The 24,002-nt window shown below is 45.4% G+C and overlaps 2 non-coding genes across 2 annotated transcripts; both read right to left on the bottom strand.

Moving 5' to 3' along the window:
* Window positions 1-13,305: 13,305 nt before the first annotated feature.
* TRNAV-UAC (transfer RNA valine (anticodon UAC)) lies at window positions 13,306-13,378 on the bottom strand. Its single transcript has one exon. It is a non-coding gene; the product is annotated as a tRNA-Val (tRNA).
* Window positions 13,379-20,546: 7,168 nt separating this feature from the next.
* TRNAV-UAC (transfer RNA valine (anticodon UAC)) lies at window positions 20,547-20,619 on the bottom strand. Its single transcript has one exon. It is a non-coding gene; the product is annotated as a tRNA-Val (tRNA).
* Between the last annotated feature and the right edge of the window lie 3,383 nt (window positions 20,620-24,002).

The following is a 24,002-nucleotide window of genomic DNA, read 5'->3' as shown; positions in this document are numbered from 1 at the left end:
TAGGATGCATACAGAGACAGTGCCTCAGAGTGCTACAGTGGTACAGTACAGGGCTGGAAGGGCAACTACAGGACTGCAATCGGGTCAGAGGATTCTTAGTCACCTGTGATACAGTTAATGAGCTGGTCGTGTAGAGACAGAGTTGGGTTGATGCTGTAAAGGGCACAGGGTAGGAATGTGGGGTAGGAAGCCTGAGTTATCCTGCAATAGGGCTGATACCAGTTACAATAGGGCGGACTCTGGTCCACTAAACAGGCGGCAGGAGGAGGCAGACATGTCATATAAATAGGGATCAAGGGCAGTGTTGGCGAGGTTGAGGAGCATGGTGGACAATTGTGATGTGGTCCCCAGATGGTACGAAAAAATAGGGAGGTGTGGGTCACCCAGGTACAGCAGTTACAAAGGGTACCAAGGGAAGGGATGGGGAGATCATGGTGAACCAGAAGCGAAGCACCAAGATATCATGAAGGTGATGAAGATAAGGAGGGATCTGAGCCCCTCAGATTTTGCAGACATGCTTACACAAACTTTCATGAGGGATACAACTGAGGAGATGAGGGCCACAATATGGTGGCCTTTGCCTGACGACCTAATGAAGGGGGTCGAAAGGAAGGCGGATTATGGAGGAAAAGTTAAGGTCAGCCCACTGGTGGTCGTACATTCTGAATGCTGCTAATGATGCGTGACTGACAGTGAGAAAAGCAGTGCTTGTGAGGGATTGCAAGGAGTAGGTGAAGGGAAAACAAACTGAGGGGCAGGATTGTGAGGAGCTAGCACCAATGCCTGTGCTGATTGGGGTGTGTGGTGCAAAATGCTGTGGGGATGGCTCTATTTATTTCAGTGAAAGGGGAAGAAGAGGAAGAAGGAGGAGGCACAGGCTGGTTGGGTAACTGGGGAGGCAACTGTGTGCAACAGAGGGGCAGGAGGACATTCTGGAAAAAAACGGCACAATGACAGGTTAGTCAAATAGGTGCCTGCAGGGAGGGAGAGGCAGGTTACAGGTAGTCCGAATGGCTGTGGTGACAGCCACTACTAAAACTACTACCCACATTCTAACACAAAAATGGGGTCCTGAAAGCATGGGGGAGACATACCCTGAGAGAATGGCAAGAAATAAACTCGATTTCGGAAGGATGGGTGACTGAGCAGTGTGCACCTCATATGGGTCAGTGAACAAAATGCCAGTTGATGGGGTAGTGTGAGGCGACATGCATGAATGCATGTCAGAGACTGTCAAAACACAACAGGGCGTTTTTTTCAGGGCTTGTGCATCATAGAAGGACATTGACAAGACCAGATATAAAGAAGGTGGTCAGTGGCAGCATGACTCAATAGTTTTTGGGAACAAAAGAGCAGAGATGGTAAATTACAATTGGTGGTGTTGGCTCTGAGAAGAAAGGAGATAGTTCCATCGGAGAGAGAGTGGCCCAATCACACATGACAATGAACTACAGCTGCAGCCAATGGCATCCATAGAATACAAGGAGTGGCATGTGGCGGAGGGCTCACAGCTTGAAGTGATGAAGATTATCCTACAGAAGGACAATAAGAAGAGTCAAAGGAAATGTGAGTGGCTCCTGTCCAATCAGCAAGGGGAGGATGAACAAAGGATGCAACATATCAATGTGAAGAAAGAGCAAGACAATGGGTATCAGCGCCAAAAGAGTTGGCCTGGTGGCCCATGGCAAAAGAGGACTAACGGGAGAACATGGACATTTGTGTGACTTGTTGGGAGAAAAAACAGAAAAAGAAGCCAAAGAAAGAGCAGATGGATGTGAAAGGCACACAGTGGGGCGACTGGCTGTTGTTTGTTCTCCATGGCCTTCAAATGAGTGAGCGGTCAGCGGCCAAGTATTCACCATGTGAGATCCTATTTGGGAGAAATATGCGAAGCACTGATAAGTTGCTGCTGATACTGATTGTGGGAGAGCCTAAGGACTGTGAGGTAATAGAGGCTGACTATATACTGGAAAGTGAGACAACAATTGACTTGGACAGTTCACACAAAAATAACAGACACATGAAGGAGGTGTTGCTGGATTTTAGAGTGGCATGGATGCTCAGTGATAGAAAAGAAGGGACATGTAGTCATGACTTTTTTTGTTGCTTTAGATGCACCCTAGATAATGGCTGAGGATGACAGTGGGGAGTGTTTTTGCATTGCAATACAGTAATGGATGGCTTTAGATGTGTTAGGAAATAAAGTAGTTGGCTTGTTTTGCTAATGTTTTTTTATTTTGTTTCCTTATTAAGTATGTATATAACAGAATCGTTTTATTGTAATGTGCTTTATGTAGTGGGCCACAGATTGCAACTAGGCAAGGTTTTGTACAGCAATTATAGTGGATCATAGAAATCTAGAAGGGAAAAAATGGGTTTGTTACCAACTCTGATACTACATTTTCTTTTGGTTTCTTTGAGGCCCATCTGATGCGATGAGACTGGCCTAGAGCTGAACACTCGTGCCAAGCGAGTTCGCAGAGCTCTGGAATTCGTGATGCCTCAGGCTGCACAGGCTGGTTCATGAGCCCCTCCTGAGAAGTACACAGCTGATTATACTGCTGGATCGAGTCCCCAAGGCCAGATGCTGCCTCGCAGATATAGCAGTGAAAGCATTTCGCAACTGCAGGATGTACTCCTTCGCCCTTTTCTCCAAAAGTGACCTTTTTTTATTATACATGCTTATATGTGCTGTTTCATAGGTGGATATTGGGTTTAGCCACTCCATTTATATATAAGGATGAGACAGGCCTGGGAGGGCCATACCAGTAACTAGCCGTCCCATGCACTGGTCTGTTTGCATTACACCCCATTTCTCTCTACTTTTGGTCTCCTGTGTACTATTTGTGTCCGAGTGCCCTGAGGTGTTGTGGGGGAGCAGGACAAACCTGTAACACCTATGCTACCAGGTGTTTGGGTGCAGCGGGGTGCCTTTGCTCACTGTTGATCTGATCCCATCCCAGCCGAGTGCAGTGTTGCCCCACTAGTTAGGGCTCAAGAGTGGGCTTCTGGGCACACAGCTCACTCCCCCGTGACCTGTAAACTACCTCGAGGCCCCCTGGGTGTCTTCTATTTGTGCCCTGGGCTTGCTCGTGAATGGTTACGCCTAGGTGTTCTTGATCGGCGTCAACAATTTTCTACTATTGCATTGGTGGGTATACTTGTGCCTCTGAGTTAATACTGTGCTAAAGGGAGCAGGGCTGCCCCTAACATTTTGGATCAAAGTATACGTCGGCAACGGGCAATTGCTCTTTGCACCCCCCTTGGTATATACACAGCGGTGGAATGACAAAAGAGGCAAACAAAAAACAAGTCAACGTGGACAATTTTAACAAATCAAAGTCGCTGAACAGTAATATAGAAAGTTAGATAAGTACTCAGCAGCCCTCTCCCCCAGACAACAGATCAGAGCTGCAAAAGATGATGGCATGTATGCAAGATGGCTTCAATGTGGTTAATACAAAACTGGATGGCATAACAGTCAATATTAATTCCCTTACAGCCAAACTGGAGAGAACAGGCAAGAGGATCATGGAAGCTGAAATACAGGTCGGTCTGGTGGAAGATGATATCTCTGCACTCAGGTCCCAACTCTCTGCCCTCATGAAACAAGTCCAGTCCACTCTCAAGAAATGAGATGATCTCGAATCCAGATCACATCAAAATAATATTCAACTGATTGGAGTCCCTGAAAACCACTCCAAAATCAAAATTGAGATGTCCATGGAGGAATGGGAAAGCCTGTGCTGTCACCCACTTTTATGGTGGAGCGGGCTCATAGATCCCTAGCTCCACAACTGAAACCTGCTGTGGCTCCATGGCCAATCATTGCCTTGATCCTTAACTACAAGATAGAGATGCCATTCTGCCGGCTGCCAGAAAGAAGGGTGAACTCAGACTTGGAATGGACAGACTAGACATCTATCCAGACATCTCAGTGACCCTGCAGCAAGAGCAGAAAACATTTCTGGGTGTTAATTAGCTGCTGTTATCCGTAACATACGTTGGCTTTGCTGGTGAATCCCCCCTCGCCCTCCCATTGCACGATCTATGTTCAAGGTTAATCAACATGCATGCAACCTCGAGTGCATTTTCGTAAGGTCTTTTCGACCGGGTTGATAGCAATTCTGGTATGTCCAATGACATATCTTGTTCTTCCAGTAAACCTTTCAACAACGATAACAGCTCAAATTATAAATTTTGATTCCCCGTCACTGCAATATGGCTTAATCCTTCTTTTTATTTTCCAATTATCAACAAAGTCCTTCACCTTTTTAATGGTCTTCATACCACCTCTGATGTTTGGCCTATTATAAAAATGAAGTAATATTATAGTGGTCAGGCTATTAAATGTGATGTGTAATCCCTGTACATACGGACTATTGCAAAGTAAACAATTGGGTATGGTGTTTAACGTGGAATTCGCCAAAGTGGTTAACCCACCACTTTGTCTTCACCTTTTCCATCCTCATCATAGAATGCATAACCCTGAAAAGTGGTTTATAAGGTGGCCAATGTCTCCTAGAAGCATATAGTTTGGCTTTAACTAGCAAACATGTGCAGAATATGGGGTATTACCAGATCCTTGCGAAATAGGGCCTTTTGCCTTTTTATCTCAGAATTTGAACACAGGGTCGGACTGGGGCTAACAAATCAGTCCAGGAACCAATGAAAAAGTGGTCCACAATCACACACTACAATTCATTACTATCCAGAACAGACTGTTTGAGTACTACCCAATGGGTGTTTTTGGTAAAATGTGTAGCAAATAATGCATACGAAAACATTTTTGATTAGTAACATTGGTTAAACCGAGGGCAGTAGCTTATGAAACTGGACACTCTGGACACAGAAAGTGGCCCATTCTGGCCGATAGAAATGGCCCATTCAATAACTCAGATTTTCAACACATTTCTTCCAGAACATCATAATTCTATTAAAGACACAGAGGCAAAGGATTATGCTTCTCTTTCCATTTTACTACATCAGCAGCAAATGTACAACCAACAAAACATGAATAACAAACTCATAAAAACTACAATAACCATTGTTTTTGAGTCTTTGGTAGTTCTGTTCTTATTGGTCCTCAAACTGACCATATTATAACTTTAACCAATCAGCATAGTCTATGTCATTAAACCACACTGTCCCTCTACTTCACTTCCTCTTTCTTTGCTCAGTCAAGAATACATCCAGTGAACTTTCCAATGCCGTCCATTCCATGAAAACACGCCCTCAATTTCCCGATTCTTTGGTATCTGCCACCACACCTAATAGAAACACAAATGCAACTGGTGACTGTAAGTCGAAAGAGGGTGGGAGAATTGTAAAAACAACCACAATTTCCATCTATTATGCTTTCATTTAACAAGATCTGTAACACTTTATATTCATCATAACCATTAAAACAATTGAAGTAAGAAACATCTAAAACATTTCTGTATGTTTTTATTCCATTCATTGTTATTACGATTGATAGGGTGGGATAATCCTTCGCCTCCATGTCATTAATAGAATTATGACTTTCTGGAACAAATGTGTTGAAAATCTGAATTCTATGTCAAGACCGGAGGCTCGGATTATGCTTGTTCAAAACTTACTCAAAACTAACGATACCACGCAATCCGTTGGTTTAAAATTGAACGTTTTAAAAGTCAATTCATTTTACCAATCTGCAGACCTCATAATGTCTTCTACCCTGGCTCCTATGTTGAATGTCTTGGTAGCCATCGCTCCTCTTGATGAGTGAGCCCCATATTTTACTACGTCAAAGCCTGCCTGTTCCATCACCCATCTAAGCCACCTGGCTATTGTAGCTGGAGATATGGCCTTAAAATGTTTACAAATCACTATCAGTAACTGTGATACTCCTTGAGGTCTCACTTCTCTCATCATATCCTCATATGCTGATAAGCATCTGACCGGGCATAATTTTGGTTGTCCGGGAAAGATTCATAAGATATGGATCTCAAACCTGTCTTAGTCCTCCTCGTTATGAGGAAGGTCACTCCGTTTGGTGACATACTCTTCCTGTTGATCTCTATTACTGTAACATCTGATGACCTTTTACAAGCCAATAGAAATAACAGCATGGCTAGCTTGCCTGAAATGGCCTTTCTGGATAGTTCCAGGTTATCTGGCCATTATGTAAATAATTTCAAAACTGTGTCCACATTTGATTATAATTCTCACTAGGGGTTCTAGTCATCTTTACTCTCCTTACTAGTCTACAAATCAGGGGGGATGTTCTCCTATCGCAATGCCTTCAATCCTGGGGTGTACTATCGATATCGCTGACATAGCTATATTGATTGTTCTATATGCCTTCCCTTGGGCTGCCATCTGTGCTAAGAAATTGGATACATGTACTACATCTGTTCCACATGGATGAATACTCCTCTCCAAACACCAGCTACACCATCTAGCCCATGCAGGCTTGTAAGCCCTGTGTGTTCCTGTAGCCCAGGTTTAGTTAATGATGATTTCAGGCTCATTCGATAGTCCTGGCCTAACCCAAGATCTCCTGAGTTTGCCCATGCAATTAGGTTGAGTCTGTCTGACCTCACTAGTGGATGGCTGAGGTCCCTGGGGTCTCATACAATGAACTTGTACCTGGCTAGAGCCACCGGGTTGTGGAGTGATAGTTCCACCAGACTGACGAACCACACCTGACCCCTCCAGTCTGGCGTAACTAGAACTAGCAATGCTGTCTGCTGCCTTAACTGGGCTAGCGTCCTCGCTATCATGGAGAAAGGAAGGAACACATAGTTTGTCTGTTGACCCCTTGTTGAAGGAAGGCGTCTGTCACTTTTGCCTCTGGGTCCGGTCTCCAGCTGAAGGACCAGGTTAATTGTTTGTTCAGTCTCGATGCAAAAAAGTCGACCTGGCATGGTCCCCATTGAGTCATTAGTTCTTGAAATACCTCCTCATCCAGCTTCCAATCGCTGGCGTCCCGGATGTATCTGGAGTTCCAATCGGAAACCTCGTTCAGATGGCCCTGCAGGTACTCTGCCATCACTGACACTTTCCTCTGAAGACTGAGTTCCCAGAAATCTTTAGCTAATTCCACCAGTAGTTTGGATCTTGTCCCACTCAGTCTTTTTATGTACCTGACTGGCGAGACATTGTCCATCTTTAGCAGGACACAACATTGTGCCTTCTCTTGAGTCCAGCATTTTACTACAAAGGACCCTGCCAGTAACTCCAGACAGTTGATATAAGAGTCGTCTCCTGGTCCAATCACCTGCCCCCTGTTGACAGGTTCCTGCATCGGGCTCCTCCGCCCCATCAGCTGGTGTCAGATTCGATGACTAGGTCCGGGATGAGCCAAAAATGTCCCCATTCCATGTATCCATGTGGTGTAGCCACCATTCCAAGTTTTCCCTCACTTCTTGGGAGATGGTATCGTTCGTTTCGTATGATGCGCCCCTCCTGAGGTGTCTGATCTTTAAACTCTGGAGTGCCCTGTAATGTAGTGGTCCTGGGAATATCGCTTGGATCGATGACGCTAGTCGACCCACTAACCTCGCAATGTCCCTTGGTGACATTTTTCCTCTCGCTAGGTTAACTGTTTTTTTATATCGTTCACCTTGGTAATGGGTAGGATGAGGGATCCCTGAATAGAGACCACTATGAACCCCAGACATTCCATGGACTGTTCTGGCACTATCTTGGATTTCTCCCAATTTATTAGGAAATCCAGGTCCTCTTATAATTGTATTGTCATCTGCACCTGTACTTGAAGTGACTCTTTCTCCTGACACATCAGATATATATATTGTCTAGGTATGTTATGAGTCTTATTCCCTGACTCCTGAGGTGTGTCACCAATGGCTTTATCATCTTGGTGAAGCACCATGGTGCAGATATCAGGCCGAAGGGCAGGAATCGAAATTCCCATGTCGACTCTCCCCAGATAAATCTTAGGAATCTGCAATGTTCCTCTGCTATGGGTATAGTTAGATATGCATCCTTTAGATCTATTCTGGTGAGCCAATCTCCCTAAATTAAGGTATTTCTTAACAGGTGTATCGCTTCCATTTTGAAGTGTCTGTACACCACGAATTGGTTGAAACCCTTCAGGTTTATAATCGGTCTTACCTTGTGCTTCACTTTCACAAGGAACATGTTGCTTATGTAACCTCTTGAGGAATCTGTTACCTGTCTTATGGCATTTTTGCTTTCTAGCCCTCTTAGCTCTTCCTCTAGTAGTAACTTGTCTTCTTTGTTTAGTTATAAACCCCTTGGAGGATTCCACTGATGAGGTATCTCGTGAAAATCTATGTGGAAACCTTGCACAGTTTCTATTATCCAAGTGTCCCCAGATATAGTGTGCCAATTCTTTAAAACCCTGCTATTCTCCCCCTACTGCTGGGGTAATTGATCGTGGGTTGTTCGCTCTCACCTGAGTTGTTTTGTTGACACTCTCCGTGTTATCAGCTTCTACCACTTCCTCGGCAACTTGAGGGGAAGAAAGGGGTCTGCCTTCGATCCTCTTGGTCTTGCCAATGCGTTCTGCCATGATAGGATCTGTTAAAGGGGAACCAGCAAGCCGAGCGTCCCGTGCCTCTGCTGGCCCTCCCGAAAATCTGCCTTCCAAACACTCTCTTTAGTGACGCCTGTGCTTTGTCCAGTGCCGCATAGGAGTTAGCGAACTTTGTTAGCTCTTTAATAAAGGAATCTCCGAAGAGCTTTCCCTTCGCTGTCGATGCTGATGAACTTTGTGTGTATCTTTACTAGAAGAGATCTTCTCTCCGTGGTAATCACGTGATTGGCGTTAACTAACATACAGATTGCCGTCTGGGCCCACCAGATCAGAATCGTCATGTCCATTGGTTCTCCCTTTTTTCGGGCTTCTCTGCCAATCTGCAGTATCTTGGTGAAGGGACCCGTCATGTCCAGCATTTTGTTCTGGCGTGATCACCAGGACCTATTTAGTCCTTTTCTCACATCCTTTGTGTACTTGCTCATGAACGTGATTATTTTCTCATCGATCTCAGGTGTCTCTGCAGCACCCTCTGGGAAGTGAGGTCTCGGGCATTCTGCCCTCATCTTACTCCTAGCCTCTTTAGCTAGGGGCGGCCTCATGTGCTTTCTCAGGTAGGCTGCTATTTTTTTCGGCGGCTCCCATTCGGAAGAACGTGGGTGGATCAGTGCCTCTGGATCAAAATCGTCCCCTGCACCATCCTCCTCTGTCTCCTCTTTCCTCTTTTTTCTTTGGCACTTTATGGCCTTCTTCTTCTGAGGAAGACATGGAGTATACCTCCTCCTCTGAATATTCCCCCTCCCAGTCCTCATCTCCTTCATCAGAAGTGTCTGAGGATGTATCATGCTACCTGCTAGGCTCGCCTTGGATCTCACTCTCCTTCTCTTACCACCCTTCTTTCTCAGTGGCGTGCCCAGGGGGTGTGGGCTTCCTCTGCCCTGTAGGATGCTTTTCTACCCCCTTTTGTTTTACCCTGTGCTTTTAGCCCTTTAATTTCCTCCTCAAGGCCCTTTGAGAACTTGAGCCAGTCTTCCATCGGAGCTATCTGCTGTGGCCCTAGTAACAAAGAGGCCCCCAGGGCTTTTTGGAAGACCTGAGTAATCTCCACATGGCTCCTCTTCTGGCTAATATTAGCCTTTCCCTCATCACTGGAGCAGCCCATGTCCGCACAGAACACTGGGGATTTTGTAATATGCCAGTAGTTTTTTATAATCTCTTGGAGATTTAAATATATATATATATATATATATATATATATATATATATAGTGATTGCCTGGTCTATTTCAGTTATATATATATAAATATATATATATATATATATGTGATATAGCAGGTTTTACCTGGGACTGTGCCCGTCACTGTGAGTCTAGCGGTATCTCTCTGTGGCCTGCGGTGGCGCTGTGCTCTCTAGTCGCGTAGCACGATTAATATAGAACATTGCGTTCTGCTACAAAACGAGCGGATTATGTCTCCTGACTCTTGAAGATAAGGATTATAAAAGGTATGCTTTCGGTGTGATCACTTTTACGATAGGACGCTTTTCTAATGTCCAAGGAATGGTGGGAGTGCCGGAACTACGTGGTCCCATTGCGCTCCCCCTTCCGTGATCGTAGTGCCCTCTGTGGTTCCCTTCTGAGGTTGCGGTCACCAGTGCAACAGCCCTGTCGCGACCGCAACTTCACACACTCACAATCAGCTGCGGATAGGCTCCGCCAAGGTTCCTAAAATGTGCACGTGCATGCAAGTTTTCCTTTCTATCCACAATCTCAACACACATTGATAATAAGAATAATGAAAAGGGCACTTTACTCGCTGCCGAGCAGCAAAGAAAGAGGAAGTGGAGTAGAGGGACAGTGGTTTAAGGACAAGGATTATGCTGATTGGTTAAAGTTATCATGTGGTCAGTTTGAGCACCAATAAGAACAGAACTATGGTTATTGTAGTTTTTGGGAGTTTATTATTCATGTTTTATTGGTTGTACATTTGCTGCTGATGTAGTAAAATGGAAAGAGAAGCATAATCTGAGCCTCTGGTTTTGACAAAGAATCATGAGATGGCACTTCAGGCGTTGCCCTACTACCCAATAAGCCAGTCTGCCCCTGCCTTTACATAGTGCTGCACAGTGACATTTTGTGGCGTGTAGGGTTTCCTGGCTGATGTAATCTGAACAAGTGTGCCGGTACATGTGCCTACAGTGTTGGAGCATAGCAGGTGTCCTCCTGGTCATGCTCAGCGGAAATGATGATGGAATGCTGATATTCAAACTAATGCAGAGGCACACATTGACACAGATTATGGATATATCTTTATTTTTTCAAAAACGCGGGCATCCAAGTAAATTTCATAACATTAGCTATATTTGCATTTTCCTTGCGTTCCATCTGAAACATGCCTGCCAAAACCTGGGAATCTGGGGCAGGCATAAACTCAGATCCTGTTTTATCATGGAAGGAGGTGTGACTGTCTTCCCTCGAAGTGCCAGGGGATGGCATGCATTGGTCATGCCCCAGCTATTAGGTACCGGTAAGGATTGTGGGCCCGGCCAGGCCTCTGGTGAGGAGATCCTCTTGGAAATAACGGAAGTAGAGGAACGATCTTCTCCAGGAAATTGCCTGAGGCTTGAGGGGCCACAAGCCAACTCCCGCTGGAAATGTCAGATTGCCACCTTGCAGCAAAAGAGATTTTGGCGCTATGGACAGTGATAAATAAGAAATCAAGCCTTGAGACTGCTCCAACCACGTTGCCCCATTCCAACCTAAATGCCAACTTTGCCCCCCTCTCTTTGCAAGAAGATTCCCTGCCAGGCTGTGAAGATGAGGTTTAGAGCAGACTGAGGCAACCTACTAATTCCCTCCATGCTAAATAGAGTGCAGGGACATCCACAACAGTGCCGAGCTAGATAGATCTGCTACCTTTGTGTGTAAAACTGCGCTTTGTTGGAGGAGCTTTCAGGGAATTGACAGAGTGTCTCTTGGGAAGAAATCTCTAAATTTCAACACAAAAGCCACCCATTGAGTATACCAGAAATGTCAATAAGAATTAAGGTTCTTCCGTACCAAAGGCAAACCTTCATAATGTTTGGATCCCCAAGAACCGAACCAACATTTTTGGGTTTGTGTGGAAATGAGATAGGAATTTTCCCGAGTCTTCCAATATGACACTACCTTGTCAAAAGATAGCAGCAGCCAATCTAATACATACAAAAAAGCGAAAACTGTTGGTTTTGCCAATGCTTGTTTTGTAAAATCTCAACTGAACAAAAAAGTGTGACTCTCTACATTTGCAAAAAGAGACAAATTGGGACTGCGGTTTAATTTGGGCAATTAGCTGGTGCCGAAATCATTACATTAGAGTACAGGTAGAGAGAAATGGCATATGAGGAGGGAGACACAGCCTGTAGGTGGTTTTTTTTGTTTATTTGCCCACCCATTCACTGCCCAAGGCCATGCTAATCCCAATAACCATTCTCACTCAGTTCCTTCTCCTCCCCACCCAAAACCCCTCCTTGTGGGAACCTTTTGAGCTCATATTAATCAAGCCTTACCATCAAACCTTGCACTTAAAGTGCCTGCCAGTGTTTTTCAAAGCAGTGTTCCTAGAGTCAATGACTTAATTGGATCTGTAAAATCGTTACTGATGTAATAAAAAGGTCTTAACCAGGTCTGCCTTCAGCCACTTGATTTACAAACACTATTGGCCCGATTCATGGAAATGTGCGCAGAAATCCCACAAGGGCCGCGCAACGAGAAGGACACTGTGTGAGCGAATTCATGGAATTTACAGCGCAAACTAACCGTATTCACATGTTGCACCCAGAACGCCCACATGCAAAGCATAAACAGCCGGAACAGCTACCTTGGCGAGCTCCCCAGGCACGAATACACGCACCCTTCAAACAGTGCATGGGGTCCGCCCGTAAGCAGGCCTGCAACTCGGGGACCATGCGCAGGGTCACCCATAACTATATCCAGCACCCCGACAACATACGTATAAAAAATCGCAACTCAGCAATAACTCTGGAAATCTGCATGCAAACCACCGTAATACGTTCCTGCACCTTGCTACACTGCTTACGCGCACCTCTAAGTTACATCGGAACCCTGATTGAGTGCACGCACCCCAAAATCCGACATGCAACCCCACTTGCGCGCTACAAATCCTATACACAAGTGTACTTACGCCTGCCTTTGGGTGGCGGACCGTATGAAGGACTTGCGTGGCCATTTCCCAGCCGAGACGTTGCGTGATCTAATCCATGAATACGTCTTGTGCCACGCAATTGTGGTTGTGCGAAGGACTGCCTGCAGTCTGTCCCTTGGAGCGCCCACTTTTTCGCGTGTTCTTCCCCATTTTGGTGTTCCGCCCCAGCCCATGCACACACTCTGCTCAGATGTGCCGAGCCAGCGCAAACTCCATGCACGTCCTGGAAAAGTACCCTATTTTGAGTGAAGATAATTCCTTGAATCGGGCCCTATGTGTGTCCGTCACTTAAGTCCTGTTAAAAACAAGCATTGGCAAAGCAAACCATTTTTACTTGTGTATAAGTATTAGGCATTGGCCAGGCACTGCTGTTAGATGATACCCAGATACACCATTTTGCACCGGCTACCATCAATGGCCAGTTAATACCACTAAAACAGGGCCTGGCAAGTGCCTTTCCCATACCTTTACAAAAGCCCAAACTGTTGGCATTGCCAATGCCTGGTTTCTCTTGTAATAAATATATGAAAGTGGAAAATAGTTGGGAAAACATTAGTGAATACCTCACATAATATTAGAAAGTGTTCAAATTATACAATATAATTTCTGTGAAAAAACTGGTTCCGCTGGGGATCGAACCCAGGACCTTCTGCGTGTAAAGCAGACGTGATAACCACTACACTACGGAACCGCGGCGGTAAGTGCCGAGCTATTTCTCTATACCAGGGCGACAGCTGTGCTCACTATTTCTAGAGTGTGAATATCCACATACATATGAAGTTGCAACGATACTAGCAAGCCATATAAATAGACATTAGACTTATCCAGAGAACGAAATACGGAGAAACAGGGGAAAAAACACAGTGACGGGAGAGGGAGAGAGAAAGGGAGAATGATGTTATGTAATATGTAAGCTGAAGTAAAACTCGAGCTCCAAGAAACGGATGCTTCTCGCGTCTACATCACTGGTAACATGTGTTACCTCTTGCTGGGATACCGTTCTGCGCCATCTAGTGATCACAGCTGAAACTGCACTTCAATGAATATTTCGGCTGTTCTTGTTGTCAGGCTCCACCCATCTCTGTGTTTGCTGCTCTATCCATCGGAAGATAAAAGCTTCTTTAAAATGTTTAGTTGATGTTAAAGAGGGCCTTCAATTGTAAGCACTAAAAGTTGAAATCTTGTTTGAAGTACAATCCTGCAGTTGCAGCTGGCAAAAATATCAATGATCCGTGCTCCAGAAGAGGAAGGTGTCTGTTTACAGTCTTATCCCAAACGGTATGAAAAGATAATTTACTATGGAATTTTGAGAGTTGTGCATGATGTCACACAACTGGACACAGCAGGCCCAGAATCACGGCTTTTCAACTTTGTCCATTGAAATTGACCACCATCCCACATTGGGGCACCCCTGTGACTCTGACAAAGAAACATTAGTCCATTTTTAGTTTTGGCTGTTAGGCAGAAACGATTGCATTAGAGTACAGCTGGGGTGAAAAGGCACATGAGGAGGAATCAGAGGTCAAAGTGGGAGGGAACTAAATTGTACAATGTTCCCTTCTAGCAGAAATCAGTCATAGTTCCCTTACCAAAAAGAAAAGAAAATAACAGCTGCCCTGCTGGGGATTTGAACCTATGCTCTGGTTTAGCAATCCTGTGTAAATCATACCTGCCTACATTTGAAAATCAAAATTCCTGAGATTTAGGCCCCGCCCACAGCCACACAAGACTCCCCATTTGCACACAGCTCCGCCCACACGCCCCGCCCACCCGTCAAAAAGGTAAATTCGGTTGTTGTAGACAAAGTGCCCAAAGGGGTCTGCCTGCATTGTATTATACACGTAAGCATTTCTCTTTACAACCTTGGAGTTTAGTGAAGTTTGTTTACATTTTCAATTAACATGAGGTGTTTAAAGGGCTGCAAGTCTGCAACCTCGCACACCGCTACCTCTGGCAATACAATAAAATCTCCTTTTAAAAAAACATGCACTTTAAAAACACACACAAAAGAAATACTGTATTTTCACTGTTTTAAAAAGTAAGCAAAATGAAGGCTGCGGCACCGCCGAAATAATGCAGCTTTCAATCCATGTCATTGGATTGAAAGCAGCATTATTTCGGCGGCGCCGCCTTCATTTTGCTTACTAGCATTGAACTGAATATCATCCGTTCATTCAATGCTAGTAAGCAAAATGAAGGCGCCGCTGCGGCGGAAATAATGCTGCTTTGAAAGCACTATTATTTTGGCTGTGGCGCCGACTTCATTTTGCTTACTATAGCACTGAATGAATGATTTCCAGTGCTATGGTAAGCAAAATGAACGCGGCACAGTCGCTGTAATAATAGTGCTTTCCATCGAATGACAGGGATTTAAACTTTCAATCCACGTCATTCCATGGAAAGCACTATTATTACGGCGGCGGTCGCTTGAGGCAAAGGAAGGAAAAAGTTTAAAAAAGTAGCGGAATTGATCCTCGCTACTCAGGCAGTGAGTTGTCAGGGGGGTCACCGGTCATCATGGCACGGCACACGGAAGGCAGGCAGTTTCTCGTCCCACCCACTTCTCCACCCGATTGGCTACCGGCGGCAGCCAATCAGGTGGAGAATATGACAGGACCCGGTAAGAATGTGAAAATTCCTGAGATTCGAGGGACTTTTCCGGAGACCCGGAGAAACGCTCAAAAATTCCAGAGTCTCCGGAAAAATTCCAGAGATTAGGCAGGTATGGTGTAAATAGGGTGACCAGATAAAAAAAAGGCACAGGCCATAGACATAGAAGCAGGACTAAAGTAAATACAAATAAAACTGTAGTCCTACTTGTATATCACTGGCCTGGTGCAGGGCTCGGGGTGGGAATGTGCTCACAAGCACACTCCTCTCATTGGAGAAGAGCGTGGGGGAGGGGAAGTGGGAGGAAATGGGAGAGTGAAAAGCATTTCACGCCCCCATTCACACAGGAATAGTCATGCCGGGACCCGATTTCGGGATTTTGAAATCGGGTCCTGGCAAAAACCGGGACGGCAGCCACCCACCCTTGCAAACCCGGGACAGGGTTTATAAAATTAAAAAACTCCCGGGACAGAGGGCGATTTCCCAGGAATGTTCCGGGAAAACCCGGACGTCTGGTCACCCTGTGTGTAAACGATATTGCTGCTATCTCACGCTTGCTAAGCTTTGTTTATTTATACAGACTGATTGCGAATTAAGCCTGTTCCCAGGCAGTCACGCAGCAATTTGAGAATTGCTGTAGGCCCAATGGGATTGTTTAGGCACAGAGGTGTTTGCAGGTAATGGGAGGGGCGGGTGTATCAGCGGCTATTGTCATGTGCTTGCCCCTTAAGAGGTTTGAATGGTGGGTGAAGGGAAGGAGAGGCTACATAAAGCTGCATGCTGAGGGGGGCAATGACACACTAATGGTGGTCATTATAATGTATAATTTTTGTCAATGTATTTTCTTCGGTCTTTTTAGAACTTCGGTAAATCAGAGCTTTTTGGGGTGGAGGAAAGAACTGAAAGGACCCGGGTAGGTGGTTTGAATTGAGGGGGGATGGGAAAGACTGTATGGGGTATTGGATGGAGCAGAAAAAGGGACGAGCATAAAAGGGGGCAGGGCAGATCCACATTGCTTCACTACTTTTTTTGTACACTTTGGCCACTGGCAGGGATACAAAGCTTGTATGTGTTGTTTGGTTATTTACACACCCATTGACTGCCCATGGCCATCCTAATCCCTATGGCTATTCCCACCCACTTCCTGCCCCTCCACACCCAAAACAAATCCACCTGGGATCTCTTTGAGCAAATTGTATAATTGTATAAAAGTTTATGCACAAAGTGCCTTCCAGTGTTTTTTCAAAGCTCTCTTCTGGGAGTTAGTAACTTCATTCCAAGATATAAATGTGCTACGGGTGTAATAAAAATGTCTTAACCAGGTCTGCCTTCAGGCACTCGATTCATAAGCACTATGTGTGTGCTTCACTGAAAGTACTATTAAAAACAAGCATTGGCAAGGCCCACAGTTCTGGTTTGTGTATAAGTATTAGGCATTTGCCAAGGAGTGCTGTTATATGCTCAGGTACTCGCACACTTTTGAAGCTGCTACCACCAGTTTGCCCATGCAATTAGGTTGAGTCTGCCTGACCTCACTAGTGGATGGCTGAGGTGCCTGGGGTCTCATACAATGAACTTGTACCTGGCTAGAGCCACCGGGTTGTGGAGTGATAGTTCCACCAAACTGACGAACCACACTTGACCCCTCCACTCCGGCGTAACTAGAACTAGCAATGCTTTCTGCTGCCTCACCTGGGCTAGCATGCTCCCTATCATGGAGAAAGGAGGGAACACATAGTTTGTCTGTTGACCCCTTGTTGAAGGAAGGCGTCTGTCACTTCTGCCCCTGGGTCCGGTCTCCAGCTGAAGAACCAGGATAATTGTTTGTTCAGTCTCGATGCAAAAAAGTCGACCTGGCATGGTCCCCATCGAGTCATTAGTTCTTGAAATACCTCCTCATCCAGCTTCCAATCGCTGGCGTCCCGGATGTATCTGGAGTTCCAATCGGCAACCTCGTTCAGATGGCCCTGCAGGTACTCTGCCATCACTGACACTTTCCTCTGAAGACTGAGTTCCCAGAAATCTTTAGCTAATTCCACCAGTAGTTTGGATCTTGTCCCACTCAGTCTGTTTATGTACCTAACTGGCGAGACATTGTCCATCTTTAGCAGGACACAACATTGTGCCTTCTCTTGAGTCCAGCATTTTACTACAAAGGACCCTGCCAGTAACTCCAGACAGTTGATATAAGAGTCGTCTCCTGGTCCAATCACCTGCCCCCTGTTGACAGGTTCCTGCATCAGGCTCCTCAGCCCCATCTGCTGGTGTCGGATTCGATGACGAGGTCCGGGATGAGCCAAAAATGTCCCTCCCATTCCATGTATCCATGTGGTGTAGCCACCATTCTAAGTTTTCCCTCACTTCTTGGGAGATGGGATCGTTTGTTTCGTATGATGCGCCCCTCCTGAGGTGTCTGATCTTTAAACTCTGGAGTGCCCTGTAATGTAGTGGTCCTGGGAATATCGCTTGGATCGATGATGCTAGTCGACCCCCTAACCTTGCAATGTCCCTTGGTGACATTTCTCCTCTCGCTAGGTTAACTGTTTTTTGATATGGTTCACCTTGCTGCACAGTCACATTTTGTGGCATGTAGGGTTTCCTGGCTGATGTAATCTGAACAAGTGTGCCGGCACATGTGCCTACAGTGTTGTAGCACAGCATGTGTCCTCCTGGTCATGCTCAGCGGAAATGATGATGGAATGCTGATATTCAAACTAATGCAGAGGCACACATTGACACAGATTATGGATATATCTTTATTTTTTCAAAATCGCGGGCATACAAGTAAATTTCATAACATTAGCTATATTTGCATTTTCCTTATGTTCCAACTGAAACATGCCTGCCAAAACCTGGGAATCTGGGGCAGGCACAAACTCAGATCCTGTCTTATCATGGAAGGAGGTGTGACTGTCTTCCCTGGAAGTGCCAGGGGATGGCATGCATTGGTCATGCCCCAGTTATTAGGTACCGGTAAGGATTGTGGGCCCGGCCAGGCCTCTGGCGAGGGGATCCTCTTGGAAATAACGGAAGTAGAGGAAAGATCTTCTGCAGGAAGTTGCCTGAGGCTTGAGTGGCCACAAGCCAACTCCCGCTGGAAATGTCAGATGGCCACCCTGCAGCAACAGAGAGTTTGGCGCTATGGACAGTGATACATAAGAAATCAAGCCTTGAGACTGCTCCAACCACATTGCCCCATTCCAAACTAAATGTCAACATTGCCCCCCTCTCTTTGGAAGAAGATTCCCTGCCAGGCTGTGAAGATGAGTGTTTGAGCAGACTGAGGCAACCTACGAATTCCATCCATGCTAAATAGAGTGCAGGGACATCCATAACAGTGCTGAACTAGATAGATCTGCTACCTTTGTGTGTAAACTGCGCTTTCTTGGAGGAGCTTTCAGAGAATTAGCAGAGTGTCTCTAGGGAAGAAATCTCTAAATGTCAACACAAAAGCCACATATCAGCAAGAATTAAGGTTCTTCCGTACCAAAGGCAAACCTTCATAATGTTTGGATAACCAAGAACCGAACCAACAGTTTTGGGTTTGTGTGGAAATGGGATAGGCATTTTCCCGAGACTTCCAATATGATACTACCTTGTCAAAAGATAGCAGCAGCCAATCTAATACCTACAAAAAACCGAAAAACTGTTGGTTTTGCCAATGCTTGTTTTGTAAAATCTCAACTGAACAAAAAAGTGTGACTCTCTACATTTGCAAAAAGAGACAAATTGGGACTGCAATTTAATTCGGGAAATTAGCTGGTGCCGAAATAATTACATTAGAGTACAGGTAGAGAGAAATGGCATATGAGGAGGGAGACACAGCCTGTAGGTGGTGTTTGGTTATTTGCCCACCCATTCACTGCCCAAGGCCATGCTAATCCCAATAACCATTCTCACTCAGTTCCTTCTCCTCCCCACCCAAAACCCCTCCTTGTGAGAACCTTTTGAGCTCATATTAATCAAGCCTTACCATCAAACCTTGCACTTAAAGTGCCTGCCAGTGTTTTTCAAAGCAGTGTTCCTAGAGTCAATGACTTAATTGGATCTGTAAAATCGTTACTGATGTAATAAAAAGGTCTTAACCAGGTCTGCCTTCAGCCACTTGATTTACAAACACTATTGGCCCGATTCATGGAAATGTGCGCAGAAATCCCACAAGGGCCGCGCAACGAGAAGGACACTGTGTGAACGAATTCATGGAATTTACAGCGCAAACTAACCGTATTCACATGTTGCACCCAGAACGCCCACATGCAAAGCATAAACAGCCTGAACAGCTACCTTGGCAAGCTCCCCAGGCACGAATACACTCACCCTTCAAACAGTGCGTGGGGTCCGCCCGTAAGCAGGCCTGCAACTCGGGGACCCTGCGCAGGGTCACCCATAACTATATCCAGCACCCCGACAACATACGTATAAAAAATCGCAACTCAGCAATAACTCTGGAAATCTGCATGCAAACCACCGTAATACGTTCCTGCACCTTGCTACACTGCTTACGCGCACCTCTAAGTTACATCGGAACCCTGATTGAGTGCACGCACCCCAAAATCCGACATGCAACCCCACTTGCGCGCTACAAATCCTATACACAAGTGTACTTACGCCTGCCTTTGGGTGGCGGACCGTATGAAGGACTTGCGTGGCCATTTCCCAGCCGAGACGTTGCGTGATCTAATCCATGAATACGTCTTGTGCCACGCAATTGTGGGTGTGCGAAGGACTGCCTGCAGTCTGTTCCTTTGGAGCGCCCACTTTTTCGCGTGTTCTTCCCCATTTTGGTGTTCCGCCCTAGCCCATGCACACACTCTGCTCAGATGTGCCGAGCCAGCACGAACTCCATGCACGTCCTGGAAAAGTACCCTATTTTGAGTGAAGATAATTCCTTGAATCGGGCCCTATGTGTGTCCTTCACTTAAGTCCTGTTAAAAACAAGCATTGGCAAAGCAAACCATTTTTACTTGTGTATAAGTATTAGGCATTGGCCAGGCACTGCTGTTAGATGATACCCAGATACACCATTTTGCACCTGCTACCATCAATGGCCAGTTAATACCACTAAAACAGGGCCTGGCAAGTGCCTTTCCCATACCTTTACAAAAGCCCAAACTGTTGGCATTGCCAATGCCTGGTTTTCTCTTGTAATAAATATATGAAAGTGGAAAATAGTTGGGAAAACATTAGTGAATACCTCACATAATATTAGAAAGTGTTCAAATTATACAATATAATTTCTGTGAAAAAACTGGTTCCGCTGGGGATCGAACCCAGGACCTTCTGCGTGTAAAGCAGACGTGATAACCACTACACTACGGAACCGCGGCGGTAAGTGCCGAGCTATTTCTCTATACCAGGGCGACAGCTGTGCTCACTATTTCTAGAGTGTGAATATCCACATACATATGAAGTTGCAACGATACTAGCAAGCCATATAAATAGACATTAGACTTATCCAGAGAACGAAATACGGAGAAACAGGGGAAAAAACACAGTGACGGGAGAGGGAGAGAGAAAGGGAGAATGATGTTATGTAATATGTAAGCTGAAGTAAAACTCGAGCTCCAAGAAACGGATGCTTCTCGCGTCTACATCACTAGTAACATGTGTTGCCTCTTGCTGGGATACCGTTCTGCGCCATCTAGTGATCACAGCTGAAACTGCACTTTAATGAATATTTCGGCTGTTCTTGTTGTCAGGCTCCACCCATCTCTGTGTTTGCTGCTCTATCCATCGGAAGATAAAAGCTTCTTTAAAATGCTTAGTTGATGTTAAAGAGGGCCTTCAATTGTAAGCACTAAAAGTTGAAATCTTGTTTGAAGTACAATCCTGCAGTTGCAGCTGGCAAAAATATCAATGATCCGTGCTCCAGAAGAGGAAGGTGTCTGTTTACAGTCTTATCCCAAACGGTATAAAAAGATAATTTACTATGGAATTTTGAGAGTTGTGCATGATGTCACACAACTGGACACAGCAGGCCCAGAATCACGGCTTTTCAACTTTGTCCATTGAAATCGACCACCATCCCACATTGGGGCACCCCTGTGACTCTGACAAAGAAACATTAGTCCATTTTTTGTTTTGGCTGTTAGGCAGAAACGATTGCATTAGGGTACAGCTGGGGTGAAAAGGCACATGAGGAGGAATCAGAGGTCAAAGTGGGAGGGAACTAAATTGTACAATGTTCCCTTCTAGCAGAAATCAGTCATAGTTCCCTTACCAAAAAGAAAAGAAAATAACAGCTGCCCTGCTGGGGATTTGAACCTATGCTCTGGTTTAGCAATCCTGTGTAAATCATACCTGCCTACATTTGAAAATCAAAATTCCTGAGATTTAGGCCCCGCCCACAGCCACACAAGACTCCGCCATTTGCACACAGCTCCGCCCACACGCCCCGCCCACCCGTCAAAAAGGTAAATTCGGTTGTTGTAGACAAAGTGCCCAAAGGGGTCTGCCTGCATTGTATTATACACGTAAGCATTTCTCTTTACAACCTTGGAGTTTAGTGAAGTTTGTTTACATTTTCAATTAACATGAGGTGTTTAAAGGGCTGCAAGTCTGCAACCTCGCACACCGCTACCTCTGGCAATACAATAAAATCTCCTTTTAAAAAAACATGCACTTTAAAAACACACACACAAGAAATACTGTATTTTCACTGTTTTAAAAAGTAAGCAAAATGAAGGCTGCGGCACCGCCGAAATAATGCAGCTTTCAATCCATGTCATTGGATTGAAAGCAGCATTATTTCGGCGGCGCCGCCTTCATTTTGCTTACTAGCATTGAACTGAATATCATCTGTTCATTCAATGCTAGTAAGCAAAATGAAGGCGCCGCTGCGGCGGAAATAATGCTGCTTTGAAAGCACTATTATTTTGGCTGTGGCGCCGACTTCATTTTGCTTACTATAGCACTGAATGAATGATTTCCAGTGCTATGGTAAGCAAAATGAACGCGGCACAGTCGCTGTAATAATAGTGCTTTCCATCGAATGACAGGGATTTAAACTTTCAATCCACGTCATTCCATGGAAAGCACTATTATTACGGCGGCGGTCGCTTGAGGCAAAGGAAGGAAAAAGTTTAAAAAAGTAGCGGAATTGATCCTCGCTACTCAGGCAGTGAGTTGTCAGGGGGGTCACCGGTCATCATGGCACGGCACACGGAAGGCAGGCAGTTTCTCGTCCCACCCACTTCTCCACCCGATTGGCTACCGGCGGCAGCCAATCAGGTGGAGAATATGACAGGACCCGGAAAGAATGTGAAAATTCCTGAGATTCGAGGGACTTTTCCGGAGACCCGGAGAAACGCTCAAAATTCCAGAGTCTCTGGAAAAATTCCAGAGATTAGGCAGGTATGGTGTAAATAGGGTGACCAGATAAAAAAAAGGCACAGGCCATAGACATAGAAGCAGGACTAAAGTAAATACAAATAAAACTGTAGTCCTACTTGTATATCACTGGCCTGGTGCAGGGCTCGGGGTGGGAATATGCTCACAAGCACACTCCTCTCATTGGAGAAGAGCGTGGGGGAGGGGAAGTGGGAGGAAATGGGAGAGTGAAAAGCATTTCACGCCCCCATTCACACAGGAATAGTCACGCCGGGACCCGATTTCGGGATTTTGAAATCGGGTCCTGGCAAAAACCGGGACCGCAGCCACCCACCCTTGCAAACCCGGGACAGGGTTTATAAAATTAAAAAACTCCCGGGACCCCGGGACAGAGGGCGATTTCCCAGGAATGTTCCGGGAAAACCCGGACGTCTGGTCACCCTGTGTGTAAACGATATTGCTGCTATCTCACGCTTGCTAAGCTTTGTTTATTTATACAGACTGATTGCGAATTACGCCTGTTCCCAGACAGTCACGCAGCAATTTGAGAATTGCTGTAGGCCCAATGGGATTGTTTAGGCACAGAGGTGTTTGCAGGTAATGGGAGGGGCCGGTGTATCAGCGGCTATTGTCATGTGCTTGCCCCTTAAGAGGTTTGAATGGTGGGTGAAGGGAAGGAGAGGCTACATAAAGCTGCATGCTGAGGGGGGCAATGACACACTAATGGTGGTCATTATAATGTATAATTTTTGTCAATGTATTTTCTTCGGTCTTTTTAGAACTTCGGTAAATCAGAGCTTTTTGGGGTGGAGGAAAGAACTGAAAGGACCCGGGTAGGTGGTTTGAATTGAGGGGGGATGGGAAAGACTGTATGGGGTATTGGATGGAGCAGAAAAAGGGACGAGCATAAAAGGGGGCAGGGCAGATCCACATTGCTTCACTACTTTTTTTGTACACTTTGGCCACTGGCAGGGATACAAAGCTTGTATGTGTTGTTTGGTTATTTACACACCCATTGACTGCCCATGGCCATCCTAATCCCTATGGCTATTCCCACCCACTTCCTGCCCCTCCACACCCAAAACAAATCCACCTGGGATCTCTTTGAACTAATTGTATCAAAGTTTATGCACAAAGTGCCTTCCAGTGTTTTTTCAAAGCTCTCGTCTGGGAGTTAGTAACTTCATTCCAAGATATAAATGTGCTACGGGTGTAATAAAAATGTCTTAACCAGGTCTGCCTTCAGGCACTCGATTCATAAACACTATGTGTGTGATTCACTGAAAGTACTATTAAAAACAAGCATTGGCAAGGCCCACAGTTCTGGCTTGTGTATAAGTATTAGGCATTTGCCAAGCAGTGCTATTATATGCTCA

Source organism: Ambystoma mexicanum, assembly GCF_040938575.1.
Source record: "Ambystoma mexicanum isolate Mex_15411 chromosome 12 unlocalized genomic scaffold, UKY_AmexF1_1 Mex_chr12_unloc.2, whole genome shotgun sequence".
NCBI classification, from domain to species: domain Eukaryota; kingdom Metazoa; phylum Chordata; class Amphibia; order Caudata; family Ambystomatidae; genus Ambystoma; species Ambystoma mexicanum.
This window is presented reverse-complemented; position numbering and strand designations above follow the sequence as displayed.